Source organism: Scyliorhinus torazame, chromosome 13, assembly GCF_047496885.1.
Source record: "Scyliorhinus torazame isolate Kashiwa2021f chromosome 13, sScyTor2.1, whole genome shotgun sequence".
Lineage (NCBI taxonomy): Eukaryota > Metazoa > Chordata > Chondrichthyes > Carcharhiniformes > Scyliorhinidae > Scyliorhinus > Scyliorhinus torazame.
In genome coordinates, this window is record NC_092719.1 from 208,694,204 (window position 1) to 208,717,328 (window position 23,125).

Sequence of the window (23,125 nt, forward strand, 5' to 3'; positions counted from 1 at the left end):
GATCAATCAGCCTTTGTAAACATCCCCACTTTTCCCCCAGAGGGTGTGTGGAGATGTTGTAGAATCATAGAATCATAGAATTTACAGTGCAGAAGGAGGCCATTCGGCCCATCGCGTCTTCACCGGCCCTTGGAAAGAGCACCTTCTGCAGCCCATGCCTCCACCCTAGTAACACCTAACCTTTTGGACACTAAGGAATAATTTAGCATGGCCAATCCAGCTAACCTGCACATCTGTGGACTGTGGGAGGAAGCCGGAGCACCCGGAGGAAACCCACGCAGACACGGAGAGAAAGTGCAAGCACCACACAGACAGTCACCCGCGGTCGGAATTGAAACTGGGCCCTGGAGCTGTGAGGCAGCAGTGCTAGCCACTGTGCTACCATGCCGCCCATGAAATAAATGAACAGTGCGGAGAGGAGCCACAAGAGTAATCGTTGGTGTTGAAGCTGAAATAAATTTGAACTTATTTGTCTTGAAAGGTGGCATTTAAGAAAGATCTGATGGAGGCATACTTACTTCAAATTAATATTATAAAAGGAGGGCTTGGTCCAGAGAGAGTAACCAACAAACAGCAAACTTCGGACAAAAACAATGTTCTTATACACAAAGTAATCGACATGTGAAATGTGGTCTCCGTGGAGGTGAAAATCCTGGATTATTTAACAAATAGTTGGATGGTGCAATTTATAATAATAATCTTTATTAGTGTCACAAGTAGGTTTTTTTTTAATTAAATATTTTATTGAAAATTTTTGGTCAACCAACACAGTAAGTACATTGTGCATCTTTTACACAATATTATAACAACACAAATAATAATGACCTATTTTATAAACAGAAAATGAATAAATAATAAATAACAAAAATGAAAACTAACCCTAATTGGCAACTGCCTTATCACAAGTAACACTCTCCAAAAATATAATTTAACAGTCCAATATATAATTATCTGTAGCAACGACCTATACATATTATACAGTATATATTAACAACCCTGAGAGTCCTTCTGGTTCCTCCTACCGCCCCCCCCCCCCCCCCACCCCCCCACCCCCCCCCCCCCCTACCCCCCAACCCCCCCCCCCCGATCCTGGGCTGCTGCTGCTGCCTTCTTTTTTCCATTACATCTATCTTTCTGCGAGGTATTCGACGAACGGTTGCCACCGCCTGGTGAACCCTTGAGCCGACCCCCTTAGGACGAACTTAATCCGCTCTAGCTTTATAAACCCTGCCATGTCATTTATCCAGGTCTCCACCCCCGGGGGCTTGGCTTCTTTCCACATTAGCAATATCCTACGCCGGGCTACGAGGGACGCAAAGGCCAAAACATCGGCCTCTCTCGCCTCCTGCACTCCCGGCTCTTGTGCAACCCCAAATATAGCCAACCCCCAGCTTGGTTCGACCCGGACCCGTACTACTTTTGAAAGCACCTTTGTCACCCCCATCCAAAACCCCTGTAGTGCCGGGCAGGACCAAAACATATGGGTATGATTCGCTGGGCTTCTCGAGCACCTCGCACACCTATCCTCCACCCCAAAAAATTTACTGAGCCGTGCTCCAGTCATATGCGCCCTGTGTAATACCTTAAACTGAATCAGGCTTAGCCTGGCACACGAGGACGACGAGTTTACCCTGCTTAGGGCATCTGCCCACAGCCCCTCCTCGATCTCCTCCCCCAGCTCTTCTTCCCATTTCCCTTTTAATTCATCTACCATAGTCTCCCCTTCGTCCCTCATTTCCCTATATATATCTGACACCTTACCATCCCCCACCTATGTCTTTGAGATCACTCTGTCCTGCACCTCTTGTGTCGGGAGCTGCGGGAATTCCCTCACCTGTTGCCTCGCAAAAGCCCTCAGTTGCATATACCTGAATGCATTCCCTTGGGGCAACCCATATTTCTCGGTCAGCGCTCCCAGACTCGCGAACTTCCCATCCACAAACAGATCTTTCAGTTGCGTTATTCCTGCTCTTTGCCACATTCCATATCCCCCATCCATTCCCCCCGGGGCAAACCTATGGTTGTTTCTTATCGGGGACCCCCCCAAGGCTCCAGTCTTTCCCCTATGCCGTCTCCACTGTCCCCAAATCTTCAGTGTAGCCACCACCACCGGGCTTGTGGTGTAGTTCCTCGTTGAGAACGGCAATGGGGCTGTCACCATAGCCTGTAGGCTAGTCCCCCTACAGGACGCCCTCTCTAATCTCTTCCACGCCGCTCCCTCCTCCTCTCCCATCCACTTACCATTGAAATATTAGCGGCCCAATAATACTCACTTAGGCTCGGTAGTGCCAGCCCCCCCCTATCCCTGCTGCGCTGTAAGAATCCCTTCCTCACTCTCGGGGTCTTCCCGGCCCACACAAAACCCATGATGCTCTTATCGATCCTTTTAAAAAAAGCCTTTGTGATCACCACCGGGAGGCACTGAAACACAAAGAGGAATCTCGGGAGGACCACCATCTTAACCGCCTGCACCCTCCCTGCCAGTGACAGGGATACCATATCCCATCTCTTGAAATCCTCCTCCATTTGTTCCACCAACCGCGTTAAATTTAACCTATGCAATGTGCCCCAATTCTTGGCTATCTGGATCCCCAGGTAACGAAAGTCCCTTGTTACCTTCCTCAACGGTAGGTCCTCTATTTCTCTACTCTGCTCCCCTGGATGCACCACAAACAACTCACTTTTCCCCATGTTCAATTTATACCCTGAAAAATCCCCAAACTCCACAAGTATCCGCATTATTTCTGGCATCCCCTCCGCCGGGTCTGCCACATATAGTAACAAATGGTCCGCATACAAAGATACCCGGTGTTCTTCTCCTCCTCTAAGTACTCCCCTCCACTTCTTGGAATCCCTCAACGCTATCGCCAGGGGCTCAATCGCCAGTGCAAACAATAATGGGGACAGAGGGCATCCCTGCCTTGTCCCTCTATGGAGCCGAAAATATGCAGATCCCCGCCCATTCGTGACCACGCTCGCCATCGGGGCCCTATACAACAGCTGCACCCATCTAACATACCCCTCTCCAAAACCAAATCTCCTCAACACCTCCCACAAATAATCCCACTCCACTCTATCAAAAGCTTTCTCGGCATCCATCGCCACTACTATCTCCGTTTCCCCCTCTGGTGGGGGCATCATCATTACCCCTAACAGCCTCCGTATATTCGTGTTCAGCTGTCTCCCCTTCACAAACCCAGTTTGGTCCTCGTGGACCACCCCCGGGACACATTCCTCTATTCTCATTGCCATTACCTTGGCCAGGATCTTGGCATCTACATTTAGGAGGGAAATAGGTCTATAGGACCCGCATTGTAGCGGGTCCTTTTCCTTCTTTAAGAGAAGCGATATCGTTGCTTCAGACATAGTCGGGGACAGTTGTCCCATTTCCTTTGCCTCATTAAAGGTCCTCGTCAATACCGGGGCGAGCAAGTCCACATATTTTCTATAGAATTCGACTGGGAATCCATCCGGTCCCGGGGCCTTTCCCGCCTGCATGCTCCTAATTCCTTTCACCACTTCTTCTACCTCGATCTGTGCTCCCCGTCCCACCCTTTCCTGCTCTTCCACCTTGGGAAATTCCAGCCGATCCAAAAAGCCCATCATTCTCTCCCTCCCATCCGGGGGGTTGAGCTTCATATAATTTTTTATAAAATGTCTTGAACACTCCATTCACTCTCTCCGCTCCCCGCTCCATCTCTCCTTCCTCATCCCTCACTCCCCCTATTTCACTCGCTGCTCCCCTTTTCCTCAATTGGTGTGCCAGCAACCTGCTCGCCTTCTCCCCATATTCGTACTGTACACCCTGTGCCTTCCTCCATTGTGCCTCTGCAGTGCCCGTAGTCAGCAAGTCAAATTCTACATGTAGCCTTTGCCTTTCCCTGTACAGTCCCTCCTCCGGTGCTTCCGCATATTGTCTGTCCACCCTCAAAAGTTCTTGCAGCAACCGCTCCCGTTCCTTACTCTCCTGCTTCCCTTTATGTACCCTTATTGATATCAGCTCCCCTCTAACCACCGCCTTCAGCGCCTCCCAGACCACTCCCACCTGGACCTCCCCATTATCATTGAGTTCCAAGTACTTTTCAATGCACCCTCTCACCCTTAGACACACCCCCTCATCTGCCATTAGTCCCATGTCCATTGTCCAGGGTGGGCGCCCTCCTGTTTCCTCCCCTATCCCCAAGTCTACCCAGTGTGGAGCGTGATCCGAAATGGCTATAGCCGTATACTCCGTTCCCCTCACCTTCGGGATCAACGCCCTTCCCAGCACAAAAAAGTCTATTCGCGAGTAGACTTTATGGACATAGGAGAAAAACGAGAACTCCTTACTCCTAGGTCTGCTAAATCTCCACGGGCCTACACCTCCCATCTGCTCCATAAAATCTTTAAGTACCTTGGCTGCTGCCGGCCTCCTTCCAGTCCTGGACTTCGACCTATCCAGCCCTGGTTCCAACACCGTATTAAAATCTCCCCCCATTATCAGCTTTCCCATCTCTAGGTCCGGAATGCGTCCTAGCATCCGCCTCATAAAATTGGCATCATCCCAGTTCGGGGCATATACGTTTACCAAAACCACCGTCTCCCCCTGTAGTTTGCCACTCACCATCACGTATCTGCCCCCGTTATCCGCCACTATAGTCTTTGCCTCGAACATTACCCGCTTCCCCACTAATATAGCCACCCCCCTGTTTTTCGCATCTAGCCCCGAATGGAACGCCTGCACCACCCATCCTTTGCGTAGCCTGTAACATAACCACATCTGCCTTAAGTTTCTTAAGGTGTGCGAGTACCCGTGCCCTCTTTATCGGCCCGTTCAGCCCTCTCACGTTCCACGTGATCAGCCGGGTTGGGGGACTTCCTAACCCCCCCCCCCCCCCCCCCCCCCTTGTCGATTAGCCATCCCTTTTTTCCAGCTCCTCACCCGATTCCCACGCAGCTGTATCTCCCCCAGGCGGTGCCCCCCCCCGCCCAGCCCCTCCCATACCAGCTCCCCCCTCTCCCCAGCAGCAGCAACCCAGTAATTCCCCCCTCCCACCCCCCCCGCTAGATCCCCCGCTAGCGTAATTACTCCCCCCATGTTGCTCCCAGAAGTCAGCAAAACTCTGGCCGACCTCGGCTTCCCCCCGTGACCTCGGCTCGCACCGTGCGACGCCCCCTCCTTCCTGCTTCTCTATTCCCGCCATGATTATCATAGCGCGGGAACCAAGCCCGCGCTTCTCCCTTGGCCCCGCCCCCAATGGCCAACGCCCCATCTCCTCCACCTCCCCTCCTCCCCCCATCACCACCTGTGGAAGAGAGAAAAGTTACCACATCGCAGGATTAGTACATAAAACTCCTCTTTCCCCCCTTTTTAACCCCCGTCTTCGCCCCCCACATTCGCCCCACCACTTTGTTCAAACGTTCTTTTTAATAACCCGCTCATTCCAGTTTTTCTTCCACAATAAAAGTCCACGCTTCATCCGCCGTCTCAAAGTAGTGGTGCCTTCCTCGATATGTGACCCACAGTCTTGCCGGTTGCAGCATTCCAAATTTTATCTTCTTTTTATGAAGCACCGCCTTGGCCCGATTAAAGCTCGCCCTCCTTCTCGCCACCTCCGCACTCCAGTCTTGATAAACGCGGATCACCGCGTTCTCCCATTTACTGCTCCGAGTTTTCTTTGCCCATCTAAGGACCATTTCTTTATCCTTAAAACGGAGGAATCTCACCACTATGGCTCTGGGAATTTCTCCTGCTCTCGGTCCTCGCGCCATCACTCGGTATGCTCCCTCCACCTCCAACGGACCCGCCGGGGCCTCCGCTCCCATTAACGAGTGCAGCATCGTGCTCACATATGCCCCGACGTCCGCTCCCTCCACACCTTCAGGAAGACCAAGAATCCTCAGGTTGTTCCTCCTTGCATTGTTCTCCAGTGCCTCCAACCTTTCCACACATCGTTTCTGATGTGCCTCATGCATCTCCGTCTTCACCACCAGGCCCTGTATGTCGTCCTCATTCTCGGCTGCCTTTGCCTTCACGACCCGAAGCTCCCGCTCCTGGGTCTTTTGTTCCTCCTTTAGCCCTTCGATCGCCTGTAGTATCGGGGCCAACAGCTCTTTCTTCATTTCCTTTTTGAGCTCTTCCACACAGCATTTCAAGAACTCTTGTTGTTCAGGGCCCCATGTTAAACTGCCACTTCCGACGCCATCTTGGTTTTTGCTTGCCTTCCTTGCCGCTGTTCTAAAGGATCCACTGCAATCCGGCCACTTTCTCCTCCTTTTTTCATCCGTATCCAGGGGGGATTCCCTTCTGGTTTACCGCACAGTGTTTTTTGCCGTCAAAATTGCCGTTGGGGCTCCTATCAAGAGCCCAAAAGTCCGTTTCACCGGGAGCTGCTGAAACGTGCGACTCAGCTGGTCATCGCCGCACCCGGACGTCCGTCACAAGTAGGTTTAAATGAACACTGCAATGAAGTTACTGTGAAAATCCCCTGGTCAGCACATTCTGGTACCTGTTCGGGTACACTGAGGGAGAATTCAGAATGTCCAATTCACCTAACAAGCACGTCTTTTGGGACTTGTTTGAGGAAACCGGAGCACCAGGAGGATTGGATTGGATTTGTTTATTGTCACGTGTACCGAGGTACAGTCAAAAGTATTTTTCTGCGTGCAGGTCAAATAGATCATTTAGTTCATGAAAAGAAAAGAAAATACATAATAGGGCAACACAAGGTGCACAATGTTAATACCTCGACAGCGGCACCTGGTGAAGCAGACAGGAGTGTAGTATTAGACACTGGGAGAACATGCAGACTCCGCATAGACAGTGACCCAAGCCGGGAATCGAACCTGGAACCCTGGTGCTGTGAAGCAACAGTGCTAACCACTGTGCTACCGTGCGGCCCTCAAATTCCTGGAACCAGCTGCAGAAAAACTCAGTAAACCTGACGTGATTTGACCAGACTAGATGGGTTGAGTAATCTTCCTGACCCTTAATTATTTTGCATTCACTGAGGAGAAGGCAGCTAACATGCTGGTTTATATGGACAGGAATATTGTTCCATAAAACGCACCAGTCAGTATTCACAGTTAAGATCTGGTTGGGTGTTCTCTTAAATCATCAAGGCCTCATTGCTGTAAATAGGCACCCCTGGAGTTCAACCGTCGGCTAATGGCTCGACAGCAGATCCTGAGGTTAATTCAAAGGTATTTTTCATTATTAATCAAGTTACTGTTCAGTTTGTGTGTAAATCTCCACCTCCACATTGGAAGAAACTGTCAGGAAATGCATTCCTCACCGAGCAGAAACTGATAGCCAAGTTCCACACGCATGAGTACGGCCTCAACCGGGACCTTGGATTCATGTCTCATTACATTCACCCCCCACCATCTGGCCTGGGCTTGCAAAATCCTACCAACTGTCCTGGCTTGAGACAATCCACACCTCTTTAACCTGTGATTATCCCTGTCTCCAGTCGCTCCATCTGGACCTGTAAAGACTTAATTACCTGCAAAGACTCACATTCAAAGTAACATCTTGCATCTTTGACTTTGTCTATATATATGTTTCTGGAACCCACCCCTTCATTCACCTGAGGAAGGAGCTGCGCTACAAAAGCTAGTGATTCGAAACAAACCTGTTGGACTTTAACCTACTGTTGTAAGACTTCTTACTGTGCTCACCCCAGTCCAACGCCGGCACCTCCGCATCAAGTTCTGGTATGGTGCCTGGGGTGTACACCCAGAGGGCGGGATTCAAAAATGGAGTTCTGGGAAAAATGGGAATGGATTTTGGAAGCAACAACATATTCAAGGATGGAAGCAAAGTTGGAGAAGGGACAACACCTGAAGAGAGACAACTGTTTACAATATCAGTTAACATAGGGGCCAGGAGGGGGAAAAGGGTCAAGGAGGCAGGAGGTGGGTCTCATGTACAAGGTGGGCTGGGAGCGTACATAGGGAGAGATAGGAGTCAAATTAAAGAAATATGTGAATTCAGGGCGAGGACAGGGGCAAGCTGTCGAGGGAGGTGGCCTCATGGATGGGAGGGACATGGAAGGGCAGTTAATCTTGATCCTAGTGACAAAGAAGTCCTTGAGCTCCGCACATTTGTTGTTGGGAGTGAGGGTGAAGGGGACAGGGGAGTGAGAAATAATAATCTGGTGGGTTCCCTTTATATTCCAGGATGATCCTGGAATAGTGAGCAGTGTGAGCAGCTAGACCACGTCTGATAGTGTTTTCAGAAATCCAAAAGAATTTGGCAGTAGTTGGTTAAAACAGTTGTCCACAGTTGTGCAAACAATGAAAGTCCTGTTTTGGCCACATCTTTCTCGGCGTTTGCCATGCCAAGGCCGACTCTGCTATCAAACGTGACTGTCGCCTTTTCTGGCCTTGGTTGGGGATGCCCCACCAAGGCCGCACTTACCTCACTTCCTGCTCAGCTCGTCCGTGCAGGAAGAGATTGGGAAGCCATATTTAAATACCGCCCCGATCTCTCGGCCTCCTCTCGGACGCCCCACCATGGCCTCGCGAGCACCCCACTATCCCATTCACCTCTTAAGGGCAGAGCAGCCCCAGACCCGACCCCTTGGACGGACAACTTGGCACTGCCAGCCTGATTGGCTGCTGGCACCTGGGCACCTTGGCATTGCCAGGGTGCCAGGCTGGCAGTGTCAAGGTGCCCAGGTGCCAGCAGGACTGCCAGAGTACCACCCTGCCCAGAGCCCGACTACCCGGGGGTCTCTGATGGCCGGGAGACTCCCCCAGGTGCCGTTAGGCTTGGTCCATGTTTGTGTGGACCAGCACTAAACGGCGTCACAGCGAGGTATCCCAGGCACGCAAGTTCGATCCTGGGCCTGGGGAGAATCGGGACTCCTTTTTGCAAACCCATTTTTGGGCGGCGCACGGTCGCACAATGGTTAGCACTGTTGCTTCACAGCTCCAGGGTCCCAGGTTCGATTCTGGGCTTGGATCACTGTCTGTGCAGAGTCTGCACATTCTCCCCGTGTCTACATGGGTTTCCTCCGGGCGCTCCGGGTTCCTCCCACTACTTCACCAGTTAACCTGTGGTCCCAGCCCTAGCACTATCTTAGAGAGTCACTCAGCACATGGTGTATGTCTGAGTGGCACGCTGTGAGCTCTGTGCTCTGAGCTATCTCCTGGTCGAATGAGCGGGAACTGTGGTGTTCCCTGTTTTATAGTGCGTGTGCTCTCACTGGTGATTGGCTGTGATGTTGCGTGTGAGTTGATTGGTCCATCGACCTGTCCATCAGTGTGTGTGTGTGATTGCGCCATGATATGTTAACATGGATTTCATGACAGGTGGGGGGCAGGGGAGGCTGATATGGGGCACTGACTCTGTCCTTGATCTCTCTGTGTGCGGATGTATCTCTGTGGGGCTGTATTTCTGTGGGGATGTGTGAATCTCTGTGGGGGTATATCTCTGTGGGGGTCTATCTCTGTGGGGATATGTGTATCACTGTGGGGATGTGTGTATCTCCGTGGGGGTGTATCTCTGTGGGGATGTATCTCTGTGGGGGTGTATCTCTGTGGGGTGTATCTCTGTGGGGATGTATGTATCTCTGCGGGTATGTATCTCTGTGGGGATGTGTGTATCTCTGTGGGTGTGTATCTCTGTGGGGATCTTTCTCTGTGGGGGTGTATCTCTGTGGGGGGGTGTATCTGTGTGGGGATGTGTCTCTGTGGGGATGTGTCTAACTCAGTGGGGATGTATCTCTGTGGGGATGTGTGTATCTCTGCGGGGATGTATCTCTGTGGGGATGTGTGTATCTCTGTGGGGATGAGTGTATCTTTGGATCTATCACTGTGGGGATGTGTCTATCTCAGTGGGGATGTATCTCTGTGGGATGTGTGTATCTCTGTGGGGATGTATCTCTGTGGTGATGTGTGTGTCTCTGTGGGGATGTGTGTGTCTCTGTGGGGATGTATCTCTGTGGGGATGTGTGTCTCTCTGTGGGGATGTCTCTCTGTGGGCTTGTCTCTCTGTGGGGATGTCTCTCTGTGGGGATGTGTGTATCTCTGTGGGGATGTCTCTCTGTGGGGATGTCTCTCTGTGGGGATGTGTGTATCTCTGTGGGGATGTGTGTCTCTCTGTGGGGATGTGTGTCTCTCTGTGGGGATGTGTCTCTCTGTGGGGATGTCTCTCTGTGGGGATGTGTGTATCTCTGTGGGGATGTGTGTCTCTCTGTGGGGATGTGTGTCTCTCTGTGGGGATGTCTCTCTGTGGGGATGTGTGTATCTCTGTGGGGATGTGTCTCTCTCTGTGGTGATGTGTGTCTCTTTGTGGGGATGTCTCTCTGTGGGGATGTGTGTCTCTCTGTGGGGATGTGTGTCTCTCTGTGGGGATGTGTGTCTCTCTGTGGGGATGTGTGTATCTCTGTGGGGATGTGTGTATCTCTGTGGGGATGTCTCTCTGTGGGGATGTCTCTCTGTGGGGATGTGTGTATCTCTGTGGGGATGTGTGTGTCTCTGTGGGGATGTCTCTCTGTGGGGATGTCTCTCTGTGGGGATGTGTGTATCTCTGTGGGGATGTGTGTCTCTCTGTGGGGATGTGTCTCTCTGTGGGGATGTGTGTCTCTCTGTGGGGATGTGTGTCTCTCTCTGGGGATGTGTGTCTCTGTGAGGATGTGTGTCTCTCTGCGGGGATGTGTCTCTCTGCGGGGATGTGTCTCTCTGTGGGGATGTGTGTCTCTCTGTGGGGATGTATGTGTCTCTGTGGGGATGTGTGTCTCTCTGTGGGGATGTGTGTCTCTGTGGGGATGTGTGTCTCTCTGTGGGGATGTGTGTGTCTCTGTGGGGATGTGTGTGTCTCTGTGGGGATGTGTGTCTCTCTGTGGGGATGTGTGTGTCTCTGTGGGGATGTGTGTGTCTCTGTGGGGATGTGTGTGTCTCTGTGGGGATGTGTGTGTCTCATAGAATCATAGAAGTTTACAGCATGGAAACAGGCCCTTCGGCCCAACCAGTCCATGCTGCCCATTTTTTACCATTAAGCTAGTCCCAGTTGCCCGCACTTGGCCCATAACCCTCAATACCCATCTTACCCATGTAACTATCTAAATGTTTTTTAAAAGACACAATTGTACCCGCCTCTACTACTACCTCTGGCAGCCCATTCCAGACACTGACTACCCTCTGTGGGGATGTGTGTATCTCTGTGGGGATGTGTGTATCTCTGTGGGGATGTCTCTCTGTGGGGATGTATGCCTCTCTGTGGGGATGTGTGTATCTCTGTGGGGATATGTGTATCACTGTGGGGATGTGTGTATCTCCGTGGGGGTGTGTCTCTGTGGGGATGTATCTCTGTGGGGGTGTATCTCTGTGGGGTGTATCTCTGTGGGGATGTATGTATCTCTGCGGGTATGTATTTCTGTGGGGATGTGTGTATCTCTGTGGGTGTGTATCTCTGTGGGGATCTTTCTCTGTGGGGGTGTATCTCTGTGGGGGGGGGTGTATCTGTGTGGGGATGTGTCTCTGTGGGGATGTGTCTATCTCAGTGGGGATGTATCTCTGTGGGGATGTGTGTATCTCTGCGGGGATGTATCTCTGTGGGGATGTGTGTATCTCTGTGGGGATGTGTGTATCTCTGTGGGGATGTATCTCTGTGGGGATGTGTATATCTGTGTGGGGATGTGAGTAAATCTGTGGGGATGTGTGTATCTCTGTGGGAATGTGTGTATCTTTGGATCTATCTCTGTGGGGATGTGTCTATCTCAGTGGGGATGTATCTCTGTGGGATGTGTGTATCTCTGTGGGGATGTATCTCTGTGGTGATGTGTGTGTATCTGTGGGGATGTGTGTGTCTCTGTGGGGATGTATCTCTGTGGGGATGTGTGTCTCTCTGTGGGGATGTCTCTCTGTGGGCTTGTCTCTCTGTGGGGATGTCTCTCTGTGGGGATGTGTGTATCTCTGTGGGGATGTCTCTCTGTGGGGATGTCTCTCTGTGGGGATGTGTGTATCTCTGTGTGGATGTGTGTCTCTCTGTGGGGATGTGTGTCTCTCTGTGGGGATGTGTCTCTCTGTGGGGATGTCTCTCTGTGGGGATGTCTCTCTGTGGGGATGTGTGTCTCTCTGTGGGGATGTGTGTCTCTCTGTGGGGGATGTCTCTCTGTGGGGATGTGTGTATCTCTGTGGGGATGTGTCTCTCTCTGTGGGGATGTGTGTATCTCTGTGGGGATGTCTCTCTGTGGGGATGTCTCTCTGTGGGGATGTGTGTATCTCTGTGGGGATGTGTGTCTCTCTGTGGGGATGTGTGTATCTCTGTGGGGATGTGTGTATCTCTGTGGGGATGTCTCTCTGTGGGGATGTGTGTATCTCTGTGGGGATGTGTGTGTCTCTGTGGGGATGTCTCACTGTGGGGATGTGTGTATCTCTGTGGGGATGTGTGTCTCTCTGTGGGGATGTGTGTCTCTCTGTGGCGATGTGTCTCTCTGTGGGGATGTGTGTCTCTCTGTGGGGATGTGTGTCTCTCTCTGGGGATGTGTGTCTCTGTGAGGATGTGTGTCTCTCTGCGGGGATGTGTCTCTCTGCGGGGATGTGTCTCTCTGTGGGGATGTGTGTCTCTCTGTGGGGATGTATGTGTCTCTGTGGGATGTGTGTCTCTCTGTGGGGATGTGTGTCTCTGTGGGGATGTGTGTGTCTCTGTGGGGATGTGTGTGTCTCTGTGGGGATGTGTGTCTCTCTGTGGGGATGTGTGTGTCTCTGTGGGGATGTGTGTGTCTCTGTGGGGATGTGTGTGTCTCATAGAATCATAGAAGTTTACAGCATGGAAACAGGCCCTTCGGCCCAACCAGTCCATGCCGCCCAGTTTTTACCATTAAGCTAGTCCCAGTTGCCCGCACTTGGCCCATAACCCTCTATACCCATCTTACCCATGTAACTATCTAAATGTTTTTTAAAAGACACAATTGTACCCGCCTCTACTACTACCTCTGGCAGCCCATTCCAGACACTCACTACCCTCTGTGGGGATGTGTGTATCTCTGTGGGGATGTGTGTATCTCTGTGGGGATGTCTCTCTGTGGGGATGTATGCCTCTCTGTGGGGATGTGTGTATCTCTGTGGGGATGTGTGTCTCTCTGTGGGGATGTCTCTCTGTGGGGATGTGTCTCTCTGTGGGGATGTGTGTATCTCTGTGGGGATGTCTCACTGTGGGGATGTGTGTATCTCTGTGGGGATGTGTCTCTCTGTGGGGATGTCTCTCTGTGGGGATGTGTGTATCTCTGTGGGGATGTGTCTCTCTGTGGGGATGTCTCTCTGTGGGGATGTGTGTCTCTCTGTGGGGATGTGTGTCTCTCTGTGGGGATGTATGTCTCTCTGTGGGGATGTGTGTATCTCTGTGGGGTGTGTGTCTCTCTGTGGGGATGTGTGTATCTCTGTGGGGATGTGTCTCTCTGTGGGGATGTGTCTCTCTGTGGGGATGTCTCTCTGTGGGGATGTCTCTCTGTGGGGATGTGTTTATCTCTGTGGGGATGTCTCACTGTGGGGATGTGTGTATCTCTGTGGGGATGTGTGTCTCTCTGTGGGGATGTCTCTCTGTGGGGATGCCTCTCTGTGGGGATGTGTGTATCTCTGTGGGGATGTCTCACTGTGGGGATGTCTCTCTGTGGGGATGTGTGTATCTCTGTGGGGATGTCTCTCTGTGGGGATGTGTGTATCTCTGTGGGGATGTCTCTCTGTGGGGATGTGTGTATCTCTGTGGGGATGTGTCTCTCTGTGGGGATGTCTCTCTGTGGGGATGTGTGTCTCTCTGTGGGGATGTGTGTCTCTCTGTGGGGATGTGTGTCTCTCTCTGGGGATGTGTGTATCTCTGTGGGGATGTCTCTCTGTGGGGATGTGTGTCTCTCTGTGGGGATGTGTGTCTCTCTCTGGGGATGTGTGTCTCTCTGTGGGAATGTGTGTCTCTCTGTGGGGATGTGTGTCTCTCTGTGGGGATGTGTGTCTCTCTCTGGGGATGTGTGTCTCTCTGTGGGGATGTGTGTCTCTCTGTGGGGATGTGTGTATCTCTGTGGGGATGTGTGTCTCTCTGTGGGGATGTGTGTCTCTCTGTGGGGATGTGTGTCTCTCTGTGGGGATGTGTGTCTCTCTCTGGGGATGTGTGTATCTCTGTGGGGATGTGTGTCTCTCTGTGGGGATGTGTGTCTCTCTGTGGGGATGTGTGTCTCTCTCTGGGGATGTGTGTATCTCTGTGGGGATGTCTCTCTGTGGGGATGTGTGTCTCTCTGTGGGGATGTGTGTCTCTCTGTGGGGATGTGTGTATCTCTGTGGGGTGTGTGTCTCTCTGTGGGGATGTGTGTCTCTCTGTGGGGTGTGTGTCTCTCTGTGGGGATGTCTCTCTGTGGGGATGTGTGTCTCTCTGTGGGGATGTGTGTCTCTCTGTGGTGATGTGTGTCTCTCTGTGGGGATGTGTGTCTCTCTGTGGGGATGTGTGTCTCTCTGTGGGGATGTGTGTGTCTCTGTGGGGCTGTGTGTATCTCTGTGGGGATGTGTGTCTCTTTGTGGGGATGTGTGTCTCTCTGTGGGGATGTGTGTCTCTCTCTGGGGATGTGTGTCTCTGTGAGGATGTGTGTCTCTCTGCGGGGATGTGTCTCTCTGCGGGGATGTGTCTCTCTGTGGGGATGTGTGTCTCTCTGTGGGGATGTATGTGTCTCTGTGGGATGTGTGTCTCTCTGTGGGGATGTGTGTCTCTGTGGGGATGTGTGTGTCTCTGTGGGGATGTGTGTGTCTCTGTGGGGATGTGTGTCTCTCTGTGGGGATGTGTGTGTCTCTGTGGGGATGTGTGTGTCTCATAGAATCATAGAAGTTTACAGCATGGAAACAGGCCCTTCGGCCCAACCAGTCCATGCCGCCCAGTTTTTACCATTAAGCTAGTCCCAGTTGCCCGCACTTGGCCCATAACCCTCTATACCCATCTTACCCATGTAACTATCTAAATGTTTTTTAAAAGACACAATTGTACCCGCCTCTACTACTACCTCTGGCAGCCCATTCCAGACACTCACTACCCTCTGTGGGGATGTGTGTATCTCTGTGGGGATGTGTGTATCTCTGTGGGGATGTCTCTCTGTGGGGATGTATGCCTCTCTGTGGGGATGTGTGTATCTCTGTGGGGATGTGTGTCTCTCTGTGGGGATGTCTCTCTGTGGGGATGTGTCTCTCTGTGGGGATGTGTGTATCTCTGTGGGGATGTCTCACTGTGGGGATGTGTGTATCTCTGTGGGGATGTGTCTCTCTGTGGGGATGTCTCTCTGTTGGGATGTGTGTATCTCTGTGGGGATGTGTCTCTCTGTGGGGATGTCTCTCTGTGGGGATGTGTGTCTCTCTGTGGGGATGTGTGTCTCTCTGTGGGGATGTGTGTCTCTCTGTGGGGATGTATGTCTCTCTGTGGGGTGTGTGTCTCTCTGTGGGGTTGTGTGTATCTCTGTGGGGATGTGTCTCTCTGTGGGGATGTGTCTCTCTGTGTGGATGTCTCTCTGTGGGGATGTGTGTCTCTCTGTGGGGATGTGTGTATCTCTGTGGGGATGTCTCACTGTGGGGATGTGTGTATCTCTGTGGGGATGTGTGTCTCTCTGTGGGGATGTCTCTCTGTGGGGATGCCTCTCTGTGGGGATGTGTGTATCTCTGTGGGGATGTCTCACTGTGGGGATGTCTCTCTGTGGGGATGTGCGTATCTCTGTGGGGATGTCTCTCTGTGGGGATGTGTGTATCTCTGTGGGGATGTCTCTCTGTGGGGATGTGTGTATCTCTGTGGGGATGTGTCTCTCTGTGGGGATGTCTCTCTGTGGGGATGTGTGTCTCTCTGTGGGGATGTGTGTCTCTCTGTGGGGATGTGTGTCTCTCTCTCTGGGGATGTGTGTATCTCTGTGGGGATGTCTCTCTGTGGGGATGTGTGTCTCTCTGTGGGGATGTGTGTCTCTCTCTGGGGATGTGTGTCTCTCTGTGGGGATGTGTGTCTCTCTGTGGGGATGTGTGTCTCTCTGTGGGGATGTGTGTCTCTCTCTGGGGATGTGTGTCTCTCTGTGGGGATGTGTGTCTCTCTGTGGGGATGTGTGTATCTCTGTGGGGATGTGTGTCTCTCTCTGGGGATGTGTGTCTCTCTGTGGGGATGTGTGTCTCTCTGTGGGTATGTGTGTCTCTCTCTGGGGATGTGTGTATCTCTGTGGGGATGTCTCTCTGTGGGGATGTGTGTCTCTCTGTGGGGATGTGTGTCTCTCTGTGGGGATGTGTGTCTCTCTGTGGGGATGTGTGTATCTCTGTGGGGATGTCTCTCTGTGGAGATGTGTGTCTCTCTGTGGGGATGTGTGTCTCTCTGTGGGGATGTGTGTATCTCTGTGGGGATGTCTCTCTGTGGGGATGTGTGTATCTCTGTGGGTGTGTGTCTCTCTGTGGGGGATGTGTGTCTCTCTCTGGGGATGTGTGTCTCTCTGTGGGGATGTGTGTCTCTCTGTGGGGATGTGTGTATCTCTGTGGGGATGTGTGTCTCTCTCTGGGGATGTCTCTCTGTGGGGATATGTGTCTCTCTGTGGGGATGTGTGTCTCTCTCTGGGGATGTGTGTCTCTCTCTGGGGATGTGTGTCTCTCTCTGGGGATGTGTGTATCTCTGTGGGGATGTCTCTCTGTGGGGATGTGTGTCTCTCTGTGGGGATGTGTGTCTCTCTGTGGGGATGTGTGTATCTCTGTGGGGATGTCTCTCTGTGGGGATGTGTGTCTCTCTGTGGGGATGTGTGTCTCTCTCTGGGGATGTGTGTCTCTCTGTAGGGATGTCTCTCTGTGGGGATGTGTGTATCTCTGTGGGGTGTGTGTCTCTCTGTGGGGATGTGTGTCTCTCTGTGGGGATGTATGTCTCTCTGTGGGGATGTGTGTCTCTCTCTGGGGATGTGTGTCTCTGTGGGGCTGTGTGTATCTCTGTGGGGATGTGTGTCTCTCTCTGGGGATGTGTGTCTCTCTGTGGGGATGTGTGTCTCTCTGTGGGGTGTGTGTCTCTCTGTGGGGATGTGTGTCTCTCTGTGGGGATGTATGTCTCTCTGTGGGGATGTGTGTCTCTCTGTGGGGATGTGTGTCTCTCTGTGGGGATGTGTGTCTCTCTCTGGGGATGTGTGTATCTCTGTGGGGATGTCTCTCTGTGGGGATGTGTGTCTCTCTGTGGGGATGTGTGTCTCTCTGTGGGGATGTGTGTATCTCTGTGGGGTGTGTGTCTCTCTGTGGGGATGTGTGTCTCTCTGTGGGGTGTGTGTCTCTCTGTGGGGATGTCTCTCTGTGGGGATGTGTGTCTCTCTGTGGGGATGTGTGTCTCTCTGTGGTGATGTGTGTCTCTCTGTGGGGATGTGTGTCTCTCTGTGGGGATGTGTGTCTCTCTGTGGGGATGTGTGTGTCTCTGTGGGGCTGTGTGTATCTCTGTGGGGATGTGTGTCTCTTTGTGGGGATGTGTGTCTCTCTGTGGGGATGTGTGTCTCTCTCTGGGGATGTGTGTCTCTGTGAGGATGTGTGTCTCTCTGCGGGGATGTGTCTCTCTGCGGGGATGTGTCTCTCTGTGGGGATGTGTGTCTCTCTGTGGGGATGTATGTGTCTCTGTGGGATGTGTGTCTCTCTGTGGGGATGTGTGTCTCTGTGGGGATGTGTGTGTCTCTGTGGGGATGTGTGTGTCTCTGTGGGGATGTGTGTCTCTCTGTGGGGATGTGTGTGTCTCTGTGGGGATGTGTGTGTCTCTGTGGGGATGTGTGTGTCTCATAGAATCATAGAAGTTTACAGCATGGAAACAGGCCCTTCGGCCCAACCAGTCCATGCCGCCCAGTTTTTACCATTAAGCTAGTCCCAGTTGCCCGCACTTGGCCCATAACCCTCTATACCCATCTTACCCATGTAACTATCTAAATGTTTTTTAAAAGACACAATTGTACCCGCCTCTACTACTACCTCTGGCAGCCCATTCCAGACACTCACTACCCTCTGTGGGGATGTGTGTATCTCTGTGGGGATGTGTGTATCTCTGTGGGGATGTCTCTCTGTGGTGATGTATGCCTCTCTGTGGGGATGTGTGTATCTCTGTGGGGATGTGTGTCTCTCTGTGGGGATGTCTCTCTGTGGGGATGTGTCTCTCTGTGGGGATGTGTGTATCTCTGTGGGGATGTCTCACTGTGGGGATGTGTGTATCTCTGTGGGGATGTGTCTCTCTGTGGGGACGTCTCTCTGTTGGGATGTGTGTATCTCTGTGGGGATGTGTCTCTCTGTGGGGATGTCTCTCTGTGGGGATGTGTGTCTCTCTGTGGGGATGTGTGTCTCTCTGTGGGGATGTGTGTCTCTCTGTGGGGATGTATGTCTCTCTGTGGGGATGTGTGTATCTCTGTGGGGTGTGTGTCTCTCTGTGGGGTTGTGTGTATCTCTGTGGGGATGTGTCTCTCTGTGGGGATGTGTCTCTCTGTGTGGATGTCTCTCTGTGGGGATGTGTGTCTCTCTGTGGGGATGTGTGTATCTCTGTGGGGATGTCTCACTGTGGGGATGTGTGTATCTCTGTGGGGATGTGTGTCTCTCTGTGGGGATGTCTCTCTGTGGGGATGCCTCTCTGTGGGGATGTGTGTATCTCTGTGGGGATGTCTCACTGTGGGGATGTCTCTCTGTGGGGATGTGTGTATCTCTGTGGGGATGTCTCTCTGTGGGGATGTGTGTATCTCTGTGGGGATGTCTCTCTGTGGGGATGTGTGTATCTCTGTGGGGATGTGTCTCTCTGTGGGGATGTCTCTCTGTGGGGATGTGTGTCTCTCTGTGGGGATGTGTGTCTCTCTGTGGGGATGTGTGTCTCTCTCTGGGGATGTGTGTATCTCTGTGGGGATGTCTCTCTGTGGGGATGTGTGTCTCTCTGTGGGGATGTGTGTCTCTCTGTGGGGATGTGTGTCTCTCTGTGGGGATGTGTGTCTCTCTGTGGGGATGTGTGTATCTCTGTGGGGATGTGTGTCTCTCTCTGGGGATGTGTGTCTCTCTGTGGGGATGTGTGTCTCTCTGTGGGGATGTGTGTCTCTCTCTGGGGATGTGTGTCTCTCTCTGGGGATGTGTGTATCTCTGTGGGGATGTCTCTCTGTGGGGATGTGTGTCTCTCTGTGGGGATGTGTGTCTCTCTGTGGGGATGTGTGTATCTCTGTGGGGATGTCTCTCTGTGGAGATGTGTGTCTCTCTGTGGGGATGTGTGTCTCTCTGTGGGGATGTGTATATCTCTGTGGGGATGTCTCTCTGTGGGGATGTGTGTATCTCTGTGGGTGTGTGTCTCTCTGTGGGGGATGTGTGTCTCTCTCTGGGGATGTGTGTCTCTCTGTGGGGATGTGTGTCTCTCTGTGGGGATGTGTGTATCTCTGTGGGGATGTGTGTCTCTCTCTGGGGATGTCTCTCTGTGGGGATGTGTGTCTCTCTGTGGGGATGTGTGTCTCTCTGTCGGGATGTGTGTCTCTCTCTGGGGATGTGTGTCTCTCTCTGGGGATGTGTGTATCTCTGTGGGGATGTCTCTCTGTGGGGATGTGTGTCTCTCTGTGGGGATGTGTGTCTCTCTGTGGGGATGTGTGCATCTCTGTGGGGATGTCTCTCTGTGGGGATGTGTGTCTCTCTCTGGGGATGTGTGTATCTCTGTAGGGATGTCTCTCTGTGGGGATGTGTGTCTCTCTCTGGGGATGTGTGTATCTCTGTAGGGATGTCTCTCTGTGGGGATGTGTGTATCTCTGTGGGGTGTGTGTCTCTCTGTGGGGATGTGTGTCTCTCTGTGGGGATGTATGTCTCTCTGTGGGGATGTGTGTCTCTCTCTGGGGATGTGTGTCTCTGTGGGGCTGTGTGTATCTCTGTGGGGATGTGTGTCTCTCTCTGGGGATGTGTGTCTCTCTGTGGGGCTGTGTGTCTCTCTGTAGGGATGTGTGTCTCTCTGTGGGGATGTCTCTCTGTGGGGATGTGTGTCTCTCTGTGGGGATGTGTGTCTCTCTGTGGGGGTGTGTGTCTCTCTGTGGGGATGTGTGTCTCTCTGTGGGGATGTCTCTCTGTGGGGATGTGTGTCTCTCTGTGGGGATGTGTGTCTCTCTGTGGGGATGTGTGTCTCTCTGTGGGGATGTGTGTCTCTCTGTGGGGATGTGTGTCTCTCTGTGGGGATGTCTCTCTGTGGGGATGTGTGTCTCTCTGTGGGGATGTGTGTCTCTCTCTGGGGATGTGTGTCTCTCTGTGGGGGTGTCTCTCTGTGGGGATGTGTGTATCTCTGTGGGGATGTGTGTATCTCTGTGGGGATGTGTGTCTCTCTGTGGGGATGTGTGTCTCTCTGTGGGGATGTGTGTCTCTCTGTGGGGATGTGTGTCTCTGTGGGGATGTGTGTCTCTCTGTGGGGATGTGTGTCTCTCTGTGGGGATGTCTCTCTCTGGGGATGTGTGTCTCTGTGGGGATGTCTCTCTGTGGGGATGTGTGTCTCTCTGTGGGGATGTGTGTATCTCTGTGGGGATGTGTGTATCTCTGTGGGGATGTCTCTCTGTGGGGATGTGTGTCTCTCTGTGGGGATGTGTGTCTCTCTGTGGGGATGTCTCTCTCTGGGGATGTGTGTCTCTGTGGGGATGTCTCTCTGTGGGGATGTGTGTATCTCTGTGGGGATGTGTGTATCTCTGTGGGGATGTGTGTATCTCTGTGGGGATGTGTGTCTCTCTGTGGGGATGTGTGTCTCTGTGGGGATGTGTGTCTCTCTGTGGGGATGTGTGTCTCTGTGGGGATGTGTGTCTCTCTGTGGGGATGTGTGTCTCTCTGTGGGGATGTGTGTATCTCTGTGGGGATGTGTGTCTCTCTGTGGGGATGTGTGTCTCTCTGTGGGGATGTCTCTCTCTGGGGATGTGTGTCTCTGTGGGGATGTCTCTCTGTGGGGATGTGTGTCTCTCTGTGGGGATGTGTGTCTCTGTGGGGATGTGTGTCTCTCTGTGGGGATGTGTGTCTCTGTGGGGATGTGTGTCTCTCTGTGGGGATGTGTGTCTCTCTGTGGGGATGTGTGTCTCTCTGTGGGGATGTGTGTCTCTCTGTGGGGATGTGTGTCTCTCTGTGGGGATGTATCTCTTCCTCAGCGGGGACTGAACAATAAGGGTGTAAGCAGCAGGGTTTGAAATCCGGGAGGGTTTAGTTTGCCCGGGCGAACCTCATCCAGAGCCGGATCAGAGACACCCAGAGCGAGGGGCGGGGCCTGGGGAAGAGGGCGGAGTCACTGCAGAGGAGGCGGGGCCCCGGTAAATTGGCCTTGGTAGGGGGCCGGGCCTGGATATAGGGGCGGAGTCCGGGGGGGGGAGAGGGGCGGAGCCTGGATAAGGGGGCGGAGTCCGGGAAGATGGGGCGGGGCCTGGATAAGGGGGCGGAGTCCGGTGCAGAGGGGCGGAGCCTACCTAATGGTGCGTGTCGGGGGGGATGGGGCGGGGCCTGCATATGAGAACGGAGTCTGGGTAAATGGGGCGGAGTCCGGGTAAATGGGGCGGGATCTGGATATGGGGGCGGAGACCGGGGAAATGGGGCGGAGTCCGGGTAAATGGGGCGGGGTGTGGATAAGGGGGCGGAGACCGGGGATAGTGGGCGGTGTCTATGTTGATTCTCGCTGTCAAGGGGAAGTTCTGCCGCCATTTTGTTCCGCAGGCTGACTCCTGGAAAGGTGCGCTCCCTGAACTGTATTCCCCACTTTATTCATCTCCCACTTCCCCACAGTTCACTCTCCTTCCTCCTCGCCCCCCTGTGTGCCCTCGGAGGCCTCCATCCCGGGGCCTGAGCCCAGGCTGCAGCCGGCCCTCAGACTGACCCGGTTACTCACTGAAGCTAAACACTGGATCCTGCAGTACAAACCCACACTGCGCACAATACTCAGGTAGGCAGCAACGATGTGGACACCATCGCGCCATTTCCACATCTATTCCAAGGACATCCAGCCCCACTTCACCACCTGGCTCTGCTCTTACACTATCATTTGTCGTCTTTCACCAGGTTAAAGTCCAACAGGTTTGTTTTGAATCACTAGCTTTCGGAGTACTGCTCCTTCCTCAGGTGAATGGAGGAAGGAGCAGTGCTCCGAAAGCTAGTGCTTCAAAACCAAGCTGTTGGACTTTAACCTGGTACAAAACTTCTTACTGTGCTCACCCCAGTCCAACGCCAGCATCTCCACATCATGACTATCATTTGTCACAGCAGAAATTTCCTCAAAATTAAATATTGGAAAGACCAAAGCTTTGGTACTTGCCACCAACTTCATTCCCCCGCGAGCAACTCCCATGCTTCTCCTTGGAAACTGTGAGGCTGAACCAAATTGCTCTCAACTTTGGTGTCATGTTGGATCTGGAAAACTCCCATCATTAAGACCTCCCACCGCCTTGATTCCACCCTCCCATAGCTCATCACTTGCAGAAACCCTCAACCACTACTTTCCTGGCTGGCTTTCCACCTTCCATGAGCTTGAGGTCATCCGAAACTCTGCTGCCCATAAGACATCGGAGCAGAATTAGGCCACTCGACCCATCGAGTCTGCTCCAACATTCAATCATGGCTCATAGTTTTCACATCCCCATTCTCCGGCCTTCTCCCCATAACTCCTGATCCCCTTATTAATGAAGAACCTATCTATCTCTGTCTTAAAGACACTCCGTGAATTGGCCTGCACAGTCTTCTGTGGCAAAGAGTTCCACCTATTCACCACCCTCTGGCTGAAGAAATTCCGCCTCATCTCTGGTTTAAACTCTCCCAACTCTCACCATATCTCATTTGGCCATCAGAGTGGACTAACATTGGCTCCCGGTCCCAAAATACCTCGTTTTGCAAATTCTCATCCTTATTTGCCAATTCCCCATGGCCAAACCACTCCGTATCTCTAACCTTCTCCAGCCTTGCTGAGATTTCTGCATTCCTTCAAATCTAGCATCTTGTCCATCCCTGACTTTAATCCATCCCACCATTGGTAGCTCTTCCTTCAACTGCCTAGGTTTTGGAATTCCATCCCTAAACCTTTCTCCCTATTTATCTCATTACTGCTTTAACACACTCCTTAGAACCTATTTTTGACCAAGCTTTTGGTCGTCTATCCTGATATCTCCTCCTTTGGTTTAGTGTCAGGTTTTGTTCGATAACTCCTGTATTAGGACATGGTACTGTGTTAATGGTGCTATAA

General features: G+C 52.3%; 1 protein-coding gene across 10 annotated transcripts in view; it reads left to right on the top strand.

Annotated features, from left to right (window-relative positions):
* Positions 1 to 21,577: 21,577 nt before the first annotated feature.
* The window catches only part of hemk1 (HemK methyltransferase family member 1), a 134,041-nt gene continuing 132,493 nt past the window's right edge, over positions 21,578 to 23,125 (top strand). For 8 of the 10 annotated variants that reach the window (XR_011934223.1, XM_072472990.1, XM_072472993.1 and 5 more), the window contains exon 1: positions 21,582 to 21,835. The gene's annotated coding sequence lies outside the window, so the exon portion shown is untranslated. Of the gene's footprint in view, positions 21,836 to 23,125 lie in introns of all 10 variants that reach the window. The other 2 variants (XM_072472988.1, XM_072472996.1) reach the window with 2 other exon arrangements.